Source organism: Gracilinanus agilis, chromosome 2, assembly GCF_016433145.1.
Source record: "Gracilinanus agilis isolate LMUSP501 chromosome 2, AgileGrace, whole genome shotgun sequence".
Lineage (NCBI taxonomy): Eukaryota > Metazoa > Chordata > Mammalia > Didelphimorphia > Didelphidae > Gracilinanus > Gracilinanus agilis.
Window position 1 is genome coordinate 464,784,099 of NC_058131.1, and position 16,264 is coordinate 464,800,362.

General features: G+C 33.0%; 1 protein-coding gene across 1 annotated transcript in view; it reads left to right on the forward strand.

The window, feature by feature from the left end:
* The window catches only part of KCNH5 (potassium voltage-gated channel subfamily H member 5), a 520,057-nt gene that overhangs the window by 340,958 nt on the left and 162,835 nt on the right, over nucleotides 1-16,264 (forward strand). The gene's annotated exons all lie outside the window — the stretch shown is intronic.

Here is a 16,264-nt window from a genome sequence, read left to right on the forward strand (position 1 = left end):
CAATGAATAAGCAAAATCAATTCTAAACATGTATCCAATTCTCTAATTTCATCTGGATTTAACAAATGCAGAAGATGAAGCAACTTCAACAATAAAGTATCTTGTGAGGAATGTTTAAAGAGTCAGAATTTTTAAATTCATATTTTGTGTGCAAATTAAAAAAATTAAGTGTGACTTAATGATTACAAAATAGAAATAAGAAAGGAATACACATAGGATGGGCTGGTAAATTTTTAGTAACTGACTCTGAAAAGGCATGACACTTAAGATTAATTTATAATATTAACATCTTAGGGGCAGCTGGGTAGCTCAGTGGAGTGAGAGTCAGGCCTAGAGACAGGAGGTCCTAGGTTCAAACCCGGCCTCAGCCACTTTCCAGCTGTGTGACCCTGGGCAAGTCACTTGACCCCTATTGCCCAACCTTACCAATCTTCCACCTATGAGACAATACACCGAAGTACAAGGGTTTAAAAAAATATTAAAAAAAATTATAATATTAACATCTTATCCACCACTTTCTTAAGCCCAGACAAGCAACGAAAAACAAATCAACCCCTGATTTGTAGCTTTTACCAGTTTCCCTTGTACAAATTCTCAAACTGAACTTCTGACAATTGGCTCTCTTTTGTTGATTCCCCAGTATACCTCTGTTATAGGACATATTTCTTGTTGAATACTAAGCAATTTATTTGGATATACTTTCGCTTTAATTTAATGACTATGACTTAGTTTTTCAATGATGATTCTTTCTCAAATTTTGTTTTTCCTAGCAAAGGGAAAGGAGAAATGATTTGGTTAGAGGAATTAGATAGGGAGTTTTTAGAGGAAAACTGTAACTGGAGAAGAAAATCTGCTAATGGTATTGAACAGGATGTGACTATTATACAGTATTCTGTTTAAAGGAAGAAGGTGCTTGCATGAGGAAAATATACTAGAGAAGGGAGCAGACTTGCTTTTCCTCTAGAATTTCACTGGCTAGATAATACATTATTTAATGATGTTAATTACCTTGGAACCAGCAAGACATGGACACCTATGCCAAGGGAAATAAAAATGATGAATAGTCAAGAATTTTATATGTATATATATAATATATAAGTAATATTTATAACATAAATATATATTATATAATATGTATATATAATATAAATATAATGATGTATATTTATATTATGTATATACATATATATGACACAATTATGATTCCTTTGAGATGAAAGAGTAAAAGAGAAAGTAGAGAAGACCTTGGAGGTAAAGAAGGGATTGGCAGGATGATCTGTCATTTCTTTGGGAATGTTTATTACAATATATACTTTTAAGTCATGGAATCCAAAATTATCTCCTGCCATTTGCTAGTCTGATACTCATTTAGCCAATGAGAAATCAAGCAATTCAATATACACAATGAGCTGATAACAATAGCTACTAATTGCCTACCAATTCCTTATATACTATGATTCTGAATGCCTTTATTCCACAGTCATAGAATCTGGATCAGTTTTTTGGGTTAATGCAGCTCTTGGAATATAGACTTAGCATAGACTCGTACTCACAATCTTGTCCCACTCTGTCTCCCTTCTGACTTGATTTATGTAATGGGAACATTCTATGCCCAAGTATACCTCTGATTGACAATAATGTAGTTCCAATATTAAATCTTTGTGGGACATTATTATGTCCAGGCAATTGCAAGTTATTTTATTTGTAATAGTTATCAGATTATAAGGAAGCTTAATTATTGGATTTTTAATGATATTTTAGAATTTATATATAGAGTAGGGAGATTTATCATCTCATAAAAATTAGTGAGCTTCTAAGATATAATTGCAACTACTTTTTTGTATCTTTTAATGTATTAACTAGAAGCTAAGTATTTGCAACATACAATGATATATTATACAGTTTCCATCATTCTTTATAAAAACTGCATTGATTTGTGAGTTCAGGGTCCTTAAGAATGAAGATTTTGGCATTTCTCATTTCTTGTAGTAGTATTCTGATTTCTTTCTAGCACTAACCTCTTCACTTCTGTAAACAAATATACTTGATTTATTCATTTGTTTTTTGCTTTTTTATCAATTAGATGAGTATGTGCAAATGTTGCCTGTAGAGGGCCTTTTGATTTCATTTTTGAATTTTAGCTTTTCCCTAATCTCCACTTTCTGTTGGTAAAACACTATCAACTATATTGTGTAGGTACAGTGGTGTCTAGGGCCAGTCTTTACAATCACTCTATAAAATATTATCTTTTTTCAAAAATGTTCTATAAATTTTTAATATGTAGTCTACAAACACATTACCAATCCTCATCTTTTTTAAAATAAGGAATACTAATCTTTCTCTGACTGCCTTTATTCCAATTAAGTTAAAATGTGAATAACACGTTGCATCCTGTTGTTCAGTAGCAGATTACAGAATTGCCTTATTTAAATTATAGAGACTACCTAGTAAGATGTTCTGTGATATTTGAAATGATGGAAGCCTGTCAAAATGGCAATGTTTGAAGAAGAAAATAAAAGATTGTTGATAATAATCACTTTAAATAGGTAGTTACAATTATCATGTTAAAAAGATAGCTATCAAATTAAACACTATCTGAGAAACAAGTTTATCCTGCTATTCTTATTAAGCACAAGTTCTGTATGATTATGTTAATGGCGAGCATCCTTTAATTAAGCTTCTTGTGCCTCAATATAGTAAATTCTTTAAAACTTTAAATATTTATTATTTCATTTTTGTTGATTATCCAATTTTCAAAGATGTAGAAAAACACCATTTACTAGAGGAATACACCTAAGTTTATGTGCTACAAGTAAATTGGATATGTAAAGATGAATATTTGTGGAAAATTCAGTTTTTATTTTCATTCATCTCAGTAGGCAGATTAAAGAAGCTATATTTTTCAATCACAATTATAATAGGATTTAATGATGCATTACGGCTAATTAGAGAAAAATCTTTGCCTTAATTACTGAGATTTCTTTTCACATTTTTCACATATTTAGTTTTATAGATTTCCAAATGTGGTTTTATTCCACAAGCATATTAATTACTGTGATTTAATTTAGCCTTAACTTGCCTGTATATTGTTGGTAGCTCTCCGAACAGAAATTGTATCAATCAAGTCTTCTCTATCCTTAACAAACACTATGCCTACTTAGACTAACTTGGACTCTAGGTACTGGACTTTCAGAATTCCTGTATGCAGTCCCTGGAAAAACTAATCTACACAAATTTGGACCTCTATTACTTGTACTGAATTGCCTTTGACAACAAAGGGAGTACAAATTTGTCTACTGCACTGTCCGTACCAATCAAGTCTATGCTTTTGGGATCTTGCAGAAAATGGACATGACTTTTATCATGTTTGATGAAGGAAACACACTTTAAACCATACTGTTTATTGTGGTCTTTTCAAAAATTTTAAAACATTTCCCCCTTTGTTTCCTACCATGCTTTGCAGAACTTTACAAAAGACTTGGAAAGCTATCCATTGAACAATATATTTGTATGCTTATTTCTTATTTTTATATTCTTTTTAATCACCTAAAATCTTCCACTCCCTCCTCCTTGTAGAGAGCAATCCCTTATAACAGAGTTGTGTTTTTTAAAGGAAAGAGGAAATGCAGGAAAAAATGAGTAAAAATAATCAGTGCCTTAAAAAAAATCCTGTTTTATAAACCTTGTTTCAGTTGTCAGGACCCTTCACATCTGTAAGGAGTGAATGAAAGGTTATGTATCTTCTTATATCTCTTCTTTGACACCATGTTTGTTCTTCATAATTTTGCAACATTCATTTTAAATTGTTTTCTGATTATTATTTTTTCAATTTACATTATTGTAGTCAGTGTGTATTGTTTTGATGGCTCTGTTTACTTCCCTTTGCATTGGTTTAAGTCTTTTTATACTCTCCTATATTTATTATATTTGTCTTTTCTTATAGCACAGTAATATTCCATTGCATTGATGTATCACAGTTGTGTAGCCATTGCCCAGTTGATGACCATCTACTTTGTTTGAGTTCTTTACTTTCACCAAAAATTCCCTTCAAAACAAAAACAAAAACTGAACTCCCCCCAGTCCCAACTGCTATAAATATTTCCATTTATCCAAAGATATTCTTTTTTTCATTGACCTCCAAAGATAAATGCCTACCAGTGGAATCTCTGGGTCAAAGTTCATGGGTATTTTAGCCGCTTTCTTTACATAATTCCAAATTACTTTTCAGAATGGTCCACATCTCTTGTTTAATGACTGTTTTATAAGAACATTGTCTTTCAGGAGACTCGTATAAGAATATGAAAACACAATGGTATCCATGAGAAGAAACATTTCTGACCAACAAATATAACAACCTATATTATATGACATAGTAAATACATCCTGGGGAGAGTGCCTGAAGCACGTAGAGATTCAGAAACTTGGCCAGGATAATGTAGCCAGTAAATACCACAGACAAGATTTGAACTTTGTTTTTCTTGACTCAAAGTCCAGGAAGTCTTCTATTATGCCTCTTCTGTCAAGTTATATTAGAAGTTATTTTTTTCTTGTTGAAATACTTGCTACTACTACCAGGATTTGCTCCTAAATTAACACTTAGTGGAGGTAAGCTATAGTATTCAATGACTCTCCTTCTTAAGTCATGATATAGTCCCTGGCCTTGCAGAAGAAGAAATTGTTGGAGGAAAAAATTTTATGTCCTAAAATATAGCAATTCTCTTTGTGGTAGCAAAGAACTGGACACTGAGAGGATGTCCATCAATTGGGGAATAACAAACCAATTTTGGCATATGATTGTAATGGAATGCCATAAGAAATGACAAGCTGGTTAATTTTTTTTAAATGGAAAGACACATGAAATTATGAAGAGTGAAAAAAAGCAGAGCCAAGAGGATATTAACAGAAGAGAACAGGAACAGAAATATTGTCTGAAGAATGACTTGTGTATGTCTACCTCCAGAGAAGGAACTGATAAATAGAAATAAGCAAGACGTAGTTTTATATACACATTTTTTTTTGTCAAATGATGTCTTCTCTAATAGGGGTAGAGGAGGAGCACAGTATCCTGGGAATATTAATGTAACAAACAAACAAAGAAATAAATAAATTTAAGATAAAAAAATTTGAGGGTTGCAAATAGTTATATTTTAAAGTAGAATTATACCCAGAGATATAGACACTAAATGATAACTCTAGTCCAACTATCAATCATATGGAATTAGGTCTTGATCAATGATACATGTAAAGCCCAGTGGAATTGTGCATAAAGCTAAGGGGGTTTAGGAGGGCTTGGGGGAGAGGGAAAGAACATGAAATATGTAACTATGGGAAATATTCAAAATTTAAAAATTTAAAAATTTAAAAAGATTATTGGTAAAGCAAAAAAAAAAGAATTATATCGAGAACTTTAAGTGAAATACTTATATGGAATCTTTTATATCTCAGAGGTGTTTTACAATCAAATATACAATATAGTACTGTACTTTTTTTGAATATGAAGAATGGTATATTGTTTATGCTCAAAGTTGATGGTATGTCCTCTTAAGGCACTTGTCTTTAGTGTTTTGTCATTTAACCCAGCAGGTTTAAGTATTACTCTTTCTTCCTCAAAGCCAAACTCAAAAGTGGAAAAAATTACATTACATGGCAATACAGCCTTAATTCTATATTTAAAATCTGCAGCAGGTTCCTATGGTGATAAACAATTATATCCCAGCAGTCCAAAAATAACTCCACAGGCAAAATGCTTTGCTAAATATAGATCTATTTATATACAAAAATGAGTATATAGCTGTATATACACACACAATAATACACAAATAAAAGTAATCCTGAGAGCTTTCTAAGATATTCTTTTTTTTTAAACCCTTGTACTTTCGGTGTATTGTCTCATAGGTGGAAGAGTGGTAAGGGTGGGCAATGGGGGTCAAGTGACTTGCCCAGGGTCACACAGCTGGGAAGTGGCTGAGGCCGGGTTTGAACCTAGGACCTCCTGTCTCTAGGCCTGACTCTCACTCCACTGAGCTACCCAGCTGCCCCTCTAAGATATTCTTAATAAACACTTATACTCACAAACCTTCCTAGACTATGCTAACATACTTAGCTTACTTATATACTTACATACTTACTTACTTACATACCTACACATAAGTATATAACATACTTATATACTTACTTATATACTTAACAGTTATCTTACTGCACCAATAAAATATATATATTTGAATCAAAGGGGAAAATAGCCCAATTATATTCTGAGTTCATCAGGTCATATTTTATAGGATTCTATGATTTAGAGATAGAAAGTGAATTACTTTGCATTAGTTTGACTCCTTTATTTTACAAATGAGGAGATGGATATGCAACATGTCAAAGTCAAATCAGTAGTAAGTGGAAGAGTTTGGATTCAGTCCTAGATTCTCAGACTCAAATCTTCTGATCTTCCCAATCCACCAAGCCCTAACTGGGTTTCTAATTTTATTTTTTAAAGTACTGAATTGGTGCATGTTATTTTGACCTAAAATTCAGCTGTGCAACAGTCCTCTGCCCCCAATACCTTTAAGTTTAGGTATTACTCTTTCTTCTTCAAAGTCAAACACAAAAATAGAAAAAAATTACAATACATGATAATACAGCCTTAATTCTATATTTAAAATCTGCTGCAGGTTCCTAAAACAAACCAGAAACAAACCACATAAAAAATGAGTTAAGCATAGTTTTATATAGTGAATTTGACTAAAAAATTTCTTTAAAATTCATCATTAAAATATTTTTAATGGGCCACCCTCTACATGCAAGGTACTATGCTATCTACTCAAGGGGATACTAAATAGTATAAGATTTGGTTCCCTCCAAAGCACTTATACTGAGGAAATAAATGTACATGTAAATATAGATTAGAGCAGCTAAGTGGTGCAGTGGTGAGTAGAGGATTTATTGTAAGGAAAATCAGCCCTCAGACTCTTACTAGTTGTGCAATCCTGGACAAGTTTTAACTTCTATTTTCCTCAGTCTCTTCATTTGTAAAATTGAAATAATAATAGCTAACTCCCAGGCTTATTGTGAGGAACAAATGGGATAATATCATAAAGAATTTGGCAAATCTTAAAGAACTCTCTAAGTTTGCTCTTTATGCATTTGTTCAGTCATGTCTTCATTACCTCACTTGGATTTTTCTTGGCAAAAACACTGGAGAGGTTTGGCATTTCCTTTTCCCTCTTATTTTACATAAAAGAAAACCAAGGAAAATAGAGTTAAGTGACTTCCTTGGATTACATAGCCAGTAAATGTTTGGTCTGAATTTGAACTCAGGTCTTCCTGACTATTAGCCTGATATTCTATTCATTGTGTCACAGCTCTTCCACTATGTAAATGTTAACTATTTTTATAACTCTTCTTATTCTTACTGTCAGTATATACTGTATATCAACTTATACTAAAAGGCAACTTCATCATTTCTTAACAGAGAATCAGAAAGTACATTTTAACCTGAGATATCTGGAATCAGCACTGCTCTGGTATTTGATCTAAGATTACCTTCTGTTTGCCTCATCTACATCTCATGTGTATATAGTTAGCTGCCCTATTAAAATGTGAACTCCTTTAGACAAAGATCAGGTTTTTTTAGTTCCTTTACTAGTTTCCCTAGCATTTAGGACAATCTCTGGCACATAATAATTGGCTGGCAAGAGATCATTAACTGACCACTCTGAATTCTGTTGCCTTTTGCTGTTTATATTCATTTCTGTTACTTTATACATTATTTATATGTAATTCTGCTCCTTCTTTAAATTATTTCACATATCTTCTGATTTTCCTTTAAAATCTCATTTATAATTCCTTATTAGATAACAATATTTCATTACTTTTGTACAGCAGACTGTACATTATTCAGTTATTGTCGTACCAATAGGTATATATTTTCTCTCCAGTTTTTTTGCAACCACATGAAATATTGGAACAAATATTCTAGAATATGAGAGATCTTTTTTTCTACTACACTCTGCTTGGAATATGGTATGAAGACATAGAGAACTTAAAAAATAATTCCAAATTGTTTTCTAGAACATTTGGATCACTTTATAATAACAGAAAGGGAATTAATATGATGGTTAGCCAGCAATCCCTTTGAGTATTTTTATCTTTTATTGTCTCTCCTTTAGTAATTTTGATAGGTATAACATGATACTTCAATATATCACATAATATGCTTTAATTTCTATCTCTTTTATCATTACTAATTTGCAACATTTGGGATGGACATACTGTATTAGCCCTAATGTTAATGTGGCCCGAATATAGTGCTATCCCAAGTATTTTGAAGAGTAACTCAGAAAGAGGAAATATCCATTTTTATTTTCTCCTTTTAAATTACAACTTTCTCTTAACTTGTGAATAGTGCAGGCCCTTTATATTTGAAGTTTTTTAAGGTCCTGAAAACAAGTTAAAGAAGTTTTAATACCAACACTTTTATTAAATACATATTACTATCATAGATACTTGTGAGAAACTACCTTCCAATATTAAATCGTGTTCTCCTTCCTTCTATTTCCTCATCAGCTGAAGTGGAAACATCATCCAAGTCATTGTCATCACTCATTTCTTCCCAAAAAACACCATCTGCACTGCCATCCATACTATTTAATATAAAATATTTTTTAAATCCAAGCACAGTGGACTCAGTGGAGATTTTGTCCCAGGGGGTTTTGATCAAGTTCCTTAATTCAGTGACCAACAATTTCTTTATTTTTCCAATGGAGTAAATTCATGGTTTCAGGTCAACACCCACATGTCATATTCTTTCCTCAATTGATCTTTGAATACCTTATTAATTACTACATCTAACATTTGTAATTGCGACCTCATTCCTCCCTGAATAACAACTACCTAGGTCCGTGTACATTTCAGCAATTCTCTTCTTCACATTCAACCAATCTCACACAATTTCATTCATCCATCCTTTTTCCTGTACATGAAAGATCACTCCTGATGGTAACTTTTCCTTAGATAATGTTTTATGCCTTAAAATTACATAAGGAGTCAGTTTTTGCCCAGCAGTCAGCTGTGACTGCAAACATCATGGTCATCCTAGTTTTCTTATTTCCAGTAGTTTTAATCAACATTGATTTGGCATCTTTAGTATTTGACAGATTATCAAAAACAAAGAGGCATTTGATTAACATTTTCCATCTGCCCTAGGAGATAGCCATGCTTTTTATGTATACTGAGGCACACATTACACAACTTATGGTTTCAAAGCTGGAAGTGCTCGAATATAGTGTGCATGCGACTTTCAAAGGTACGTATTGGGGGGAAAAAAGTCACACTATATTCGGGCTAATATGGTAATTATTTCATTTTTAGTCAGTGTTAATGGGGCTGTGGAAAGGCTAGAATGATACTTGTTGATGCTCAGAATTGGTTCAACTATTCTCGAAAATAATTTGAATTTTTGATAAAAATAATGATTAGGATGCTCACATCCTTTGACCCAGTTTCCAACATATATTTCACAGAGGACACAGAGAAAAGTTCCTTTCATGAAAAAATGCATAGATGTATTTTCTTTGGTACAAAGAATTGTAAATAGAGTTCCTGTCCCTTAATTAGAGAATGTCTAAAGAAATTGCATTACCTGACTATAATAGAATAACGCTATATTTTAAGAAATGATGTAGATGAAGAATTCAGAGAAACATGAAGAGATTTTCTTTCATAAACTGATGTAAGAATAAGTTATTGAGATGGTGAAGGGGAAATGAGATTAGATCCAATCTCTCATTCAACTATTTAGAGAAGTTTCCATTTTCCCTTTTGAAGGGCACAAAAAAATGTAAATCCTTCAAAGGAAGGTAGTTGAGTGAAAGAAGAGTCTGAACTCTAGACTGCATAAGAAATCCATGGAAAAACTTAGGATTTTTAACCTAGATTAAAAAAAAGGGGTTTGGGAGAACATGGATTTCTAAATTTTTTTTCAAGATCTATCATTATGAAATTTGCTTCAGAGGGTATAATTAGGTCTAATGAGCTGTATAAAAATTATAGAGAAATAGATTCAGATCAATCTAAGGAAGAACTTTCTCATCTTTAGAACTGTCCAAAAATGGAATATTTTTATGCACTTTCTATAAAGCATTTGGAAATGAAAATTTTTAAGTAGAATCCATTTTGGGGGAATATTTTAGGGGGAATTCTTGTTCAGATTCTTGAACTAAATGGCTCTGATGTCCCTTTCTAAATCTATAATAAAGGTTTCCACAGAAAATTGATACTCAATTTCTGAAATGAATAGGCATTTAAATTAGATTCCCACTAGCTTCCCTGGACTATTGCCAAATAGCACACATTTATGCCTAAAGTATGGCCATTTGACATTTTCCATACCAAAAAAAATGATAGAAAAATAAATTTCTTAAATTTTGTTTCATTCTATTAATAGTAGTTCCACTGTCTTTTGTAATTTTTGTATTAAAAATATAATTACCTATTACCTTACAACAACTTCTAGCTGGTCAATATAAATACTTTCAGCTCATGAATGTGGCTCATGCCATTGGGGCAGCAAAAGGTGTGTAAATGGAATTAGCTTACCCTCATTAATTATTTAGACTGTAGCCACCAGAAATAATGTCACCCCACCCAACTTAGAATTAAGTGGGGAAGGGGGAGGTCTGTTACCCACATGTGATAGTAAGTGACAAATTAAAAACAAGGTACTGCCTTTGGGCAGTCCATAGCAGTGTTGAGGCTGCCATTTGTCCACTTGAAATTGGAGGTGGACACAGGAAGTGACGAAAGGTGCTATCTTTTAAATATGATGGTAACTTCCTGTGGAGGGAGTTGGTGCTTTGAACTTGGTGTGGAAGGATCTCTGGTGAGACCTCAGACTGCTTCCCTTTGAACTGTCATGTGGGTAAGTTAGGCTGACTCTCTTTCTCTTCCCTTGGTGTTTCAGGAGGCTCTAGCCTTAAGGAGGCTTCTCTTCTTAGAGGAGACCTTGTGGCTAGAAGCCTTGTTTAATTCACCTCTGTGCCCCTCTGTTGGGGCCTCTAAATTCCTACCTGGTTCGAAACTATGATCTGGGCCACAGTTTCTCTCTCTCAATTTCCCTACCTTCAACCTTCCTAACTATAAATAAACCACCATAAAAGTCATCTTGACTTGGGTCTATTTTATTTTGAAATCGAGTTAATTGATTTCTGGTGGCCAAACCTTAAATATCTGGTTTCCCCTCTTATAAAGGTTCATGAAAGATCTGGCCTATTATAAAGACTAATTGCATATGTGCCCCCAATTGTAACCCTAACTTCAACCTACATTTTTACACATGTAACCCACACTTGTCAAGACATGCCCATTTTGTGTAATATGGACGTATGCTCAAAGGACCTTTGGAGCATTTCCAGATTGCCTAGAATGGCAATCTCAGCATTTCCTACCATGTAGATGGAGATAACTTCTTTAAATTGATTCTCTTTGTCTTTAAAATTGGTCAGGCTGAAAGTAATAAATGTTAGAGGGGATGTGGCAAAATTGAGACATTAATGCACTGCTGGGGGAGTTGTGAATTGATCCAACCATTCTGGCTGGCAATTTGGAACTATGCTCTAAGGGCATTAAAAGAATGCCTGACCTTTGATCCAGCCATACCACTGCTGGGTTTGTACCCCAAAGAGATAATAAGGAAAAAGACTTATACAAACATATTTATATCCCTGCTCTTTGTGGTGGCAAAAGATTGGAAAATGAGGGGATGCCTTTCAATTGGGGAATGGTTGAAAAAAATTGTGGTATCTGTTGGTGATGGAATACTATTGTGCTAAAAGAAATAATGAACTGGAGCAATTCCTTGTGAACTGGCAGAGTGAAAGGAGCAGAACCAGGAGAACATTGTATACAGAGACTGATACACTGTGGCATATTGAATGTAATGGACTTATCCACTGGCAACAATGCAATGATCCAGGACAATTCTGAGGGACTTATGAGGAAGAACACTATCCACATCCAGAGAAAAAAACTGTGGGAGTAGAAACACAGAAGAAAAACAACTGCTTGACCATATGGTTCAATGGGCATATGACTGGGGATGTAGACTCTTAAATGATCACCCTATTGCAAATATTAATAATATGGAAATAGGTCTTGATCAATGGCACATGTAAAACCCAGTGGAATTGCTTGTTGGCCATGGGAGGGGGGTGAGAGGAGGGGAGGGAAGGAACATGATTCACGTAACCATGGAAAAATATTCAAAAATAATAAATTAAATAAATGAAATTTTAAAAAATTATTAAAAATTAAAAAAATAAAGTTAGAAGCAGAGAAAAAACTGATCAGGCTGAACCTTTCTTTTTCTTTTCTCCCTTTTTTTGGCTATGTTTTTATTTTGGCAACTCCTTTTTGCTGCAGATAGTAGCAGCTTTCACTATCAACAAGAGAGACTGCATTAAAAAGCTAAAGTAAATTCTAGGACAATTCCAAAAGTCTCTTTAGAAATTGTCTTTATGTTTTTCCCCCAAAATATTTATTAATGCTACTTCAGAATATGAAACATCTCATTTATTTCACCACTAAATTATGTTAAAGAAGATAAAACGTAGCTTTAGTACTCAAGAGGTAGGTAGAAGAGAGGGAAAAAAACACAAGTATATATTATTGTGTCATTAGCAAGGTCTTCTTAAGGGCAAGGATTATTTTAACTTTTATCTTTGTATTTTCAACGCCTTGCGCTGTGCCTTATATGTATATATATATGTATATATATATATACATATATATCTGGCACTTCTTATTAAATTTAATTGAACTGAATGTTCTCTAACCTTTGGCTATGCTTCTAAATATATGTTATTGGTGAAGTGTTAATGTATAATGATTCTAACTTATTTACTCCATCAATAGAAATGAAATGCAAAGATGAGAGAACCAATTCTGTGATATTTAGATCAAATTTTATTTGCCCAACAGTGAATAGAATCAGAGGATTTTAGAACTGAAAATCACCATAGAGATAAAATCAGCATTACTTCATTATAGATGTTCAGAAGTTGTGATGATTTACTCAAGTATCATACAGCCAGTTGGTGGTATACTTGAGATTCTAATCTAATTCTTTACATTGCCATGCTACCTCAACTCTCATCTTTAGAGAATGAAATAGCATGTAAATTGGGGGACACACCATGCTACCTTGAGAAAAACAGGTATATCTACATATAAATGCCATATGTACATTTATATACTCTTTTAGATGTGTCTGAGAATAGAAATTCATTCATAGAAATCATAAGGAAGTTAACTTACTGCAGATTGTATTGAATTATGAGTAGGTGTTTTCATTCAAACCTACTATTTTATTCTGAGTTTTCTTGATTGATCTCTATTTAAACTCCCACCAGGATAAAACTGTACTAATGGCTACCAAGATGAATTTTGACAAGATTATTTAAATTGTGTTTCCTACAACATTTTCAGCTCACTATCCAAGAGTAGTACTATGCAGATGGCTGACATTTCTAAAATGAATTCTCTGATTTCTGTTAATACATATCAGATCTCTTTCTAAATTCAATTCATTTTCTTTTTTTTTTCTGTAGCATTAAAACCTTTCCTTTCCCTTTGTTTCTGTTTTTTTAAAAACAAGAAACTCATTTAAATATGATCTATACTAATTTTATTTTATAGATGAGTAGACTGAAGCCTAGAATATGACAATTATGATCATGATTAAATCCCTGAAATAATTATTTATCTAGAAATCTAACCAAAAGAAAATTGTAAGACATTATGTTATAGTGGGAAAACCCTGAAGTTGAGAGAGAAAAGGTCTAAAAAAGGGCCTAAATCATAGCTTTAAATATTTACTAGCTATCATTTTTGTAGTTCTTGTTCAGGTTTTCTTGGCAAAGAAACTAGAGTGGTGGGCCACTTCCTTCTCCAGCTCATTTTACAGATGAGGAAACCATGTCCAGGGTCATATGGCCACTAAGTGTCTGAGGCCAGATTTAAACTCATTTGAAGATGAGTCTTCCTGACTCCAGGCCTGACACTATCCACTTGCCATCTAACTGTTCCATGTGATGATTAGTGACTTATTTTATTTCTCTTCTCACCCTGGACATACTTCTATCCCCGAGTTCCTGCCTGAGATTTCCATCTGAGGAAGTGTTCGGGCCACTTAAATTCATTTCATCCAAGGACCACTCTTGATTCTCTAGAGCGTTACCTGACTCACATGTGGCTCCTCCCTTTGGTTTTAAACGTTTCTTTTAAGTATTACCACCCTTTAATATATAAGCTTCAACAGGTTAGGGATTGTTTTTTAATATTTTTTTATTTATTTATCTAGTGCTTAGCCCATTGCTTGACACATGCTATCTACTTAATGACTGCTATCTATTTGTCTATCTATCTATCTATCTATCTATCTATCTATCTATCTATCTATCTCAATTTCCTTGTCTATAAAATGGAAATATTAATACTGTGCTACCTCCTACAAAGGTTTGTTGTAAAACATTTGTAAACATTAACAGCATCAGATGCTCTTAATTTAAATTGTTATGGAAATCATCCATAAATGTTATTTCTAAAAGGAACTTCTATTTTGATACAGTGGCTTCTAAGTTTTCATTCAATTTAATTAAATTCAATAAATCTTTATCATGTAATTATAATTCAAAAAGTAAGAAGTTCATCTCAATGTGAAGAAGATCTGGGCTTAAGACCCACTTTTGACATATAAGTACTGTCTGACCCTGGGAAAATTGCTTAATCTCTCAATGCTCTGAGTAGCTCTTAAAGACTACAGAGCTATCACACTGATCTGATAGAAAGAATTTTCTCACCTTGAAGTGCCTAAAATCACAGATCCAGTTCCTGACCTTATATGCAAGGCAAGATGTTAGGCACTGGGCCTACAAATAGAAAAATTCCCTGTTCTCCAGGAGAGAGAATTCTACTTAATTCAAATTAAATAGTCTCTGTTGCAGAAATAAGCTACCTTTTCAATATTAAGTCTTTGGTAGTGCAAAATAATGCTATGAATATATCTGGTGAGCTTAAATTAAGACACAATGGAGGAAAAAGGAGAAGGGGATAAAAGAAATAGAAGAATAAAAATGAATATAAAATAAATAGCATGAAATAAAAGAGAAAAGGAAAAGGTAAGATTATAGCTGGGGGAAATAATAGAAAATAACTAATCGCTTCCCATAGAAGTACAGTGGTACTTGGCCCCATTTCCTAGATTTCTTACCCTATCCTATATAAGAGGTAGGAGAAGCCTATGATTTCAATTTTTATTATAAATTTTATTCTTTCTCTGATTCTAGATGCCAAGAAAGTTCTTTGTGTCTGCTCCATTTTAGGAACCATAAAAGACTAAAAAATTACTGGTGTTCTATGGATTCATTTTCCTTTCTTTTAGGCATATCCTGAAATATAACAACACTATTACTTTAGTATAACCAGAGCATTTCTCTAGTTTTCTTATTTCTGCAAGTTTTTTCCTTTGAAGGCAATACAAATCAAAATCTATGCTACTGTGGTATTGTAGAGAGAGAAAGATAACATTCTATTGAAATTTTATTTTGAATTACAGGTAGATTGATACCTATATGGAATTTCAACATAGAAAACAGCAACTGATTGAAATTTCTCACCAATGATCTATTAAAACTCAAAATGCTGTTTTCCTGAATAACAAACAAATGACCAAAGAATCAGAAGGGAGAAGGGAAAAGAAATGGTCTTCCCCCAAGAAGTGGTGCTTTCTATCCTAGAATCACCAAAATATCTTGTATGTCCTTTTCTCTCCAATTCTTTTTCTCTTAAACCTGTATTATAATTAGTGTATATAAATGTCAGATGAGCTTCCCATGTCCTATAACCCTAATTATTAATTAACTAATAAGATAATTCTACATCTGGATCCCCTTCACATAACTTCAATTGATGTAATTAATTATATAGTTTACATTATCTTTCATTGAGTTATTTTGTTGTTGTTGAGTCATTTCAGTTATGTCTGACTTTTTGTGACTGCATCTGAGATTTTCTTGGCAAATATACCAGAATTATTTTGCTATTTCATTCTCCAGCTCATGTTCTTTTTTTGTTTCTTTGTTTCTTTGTTGTTTCTTAGTTTCTTCCTTCCTTCCTTCCTTCCTTCCTTCCTTCCTTCCTTCCTTCCTTCCTTCCTTCCTTCCTTCCTTCCTTTCTTCCTTCCTTCCTTCCTTCCTTCCTTCCTTCCTTCCTTTCT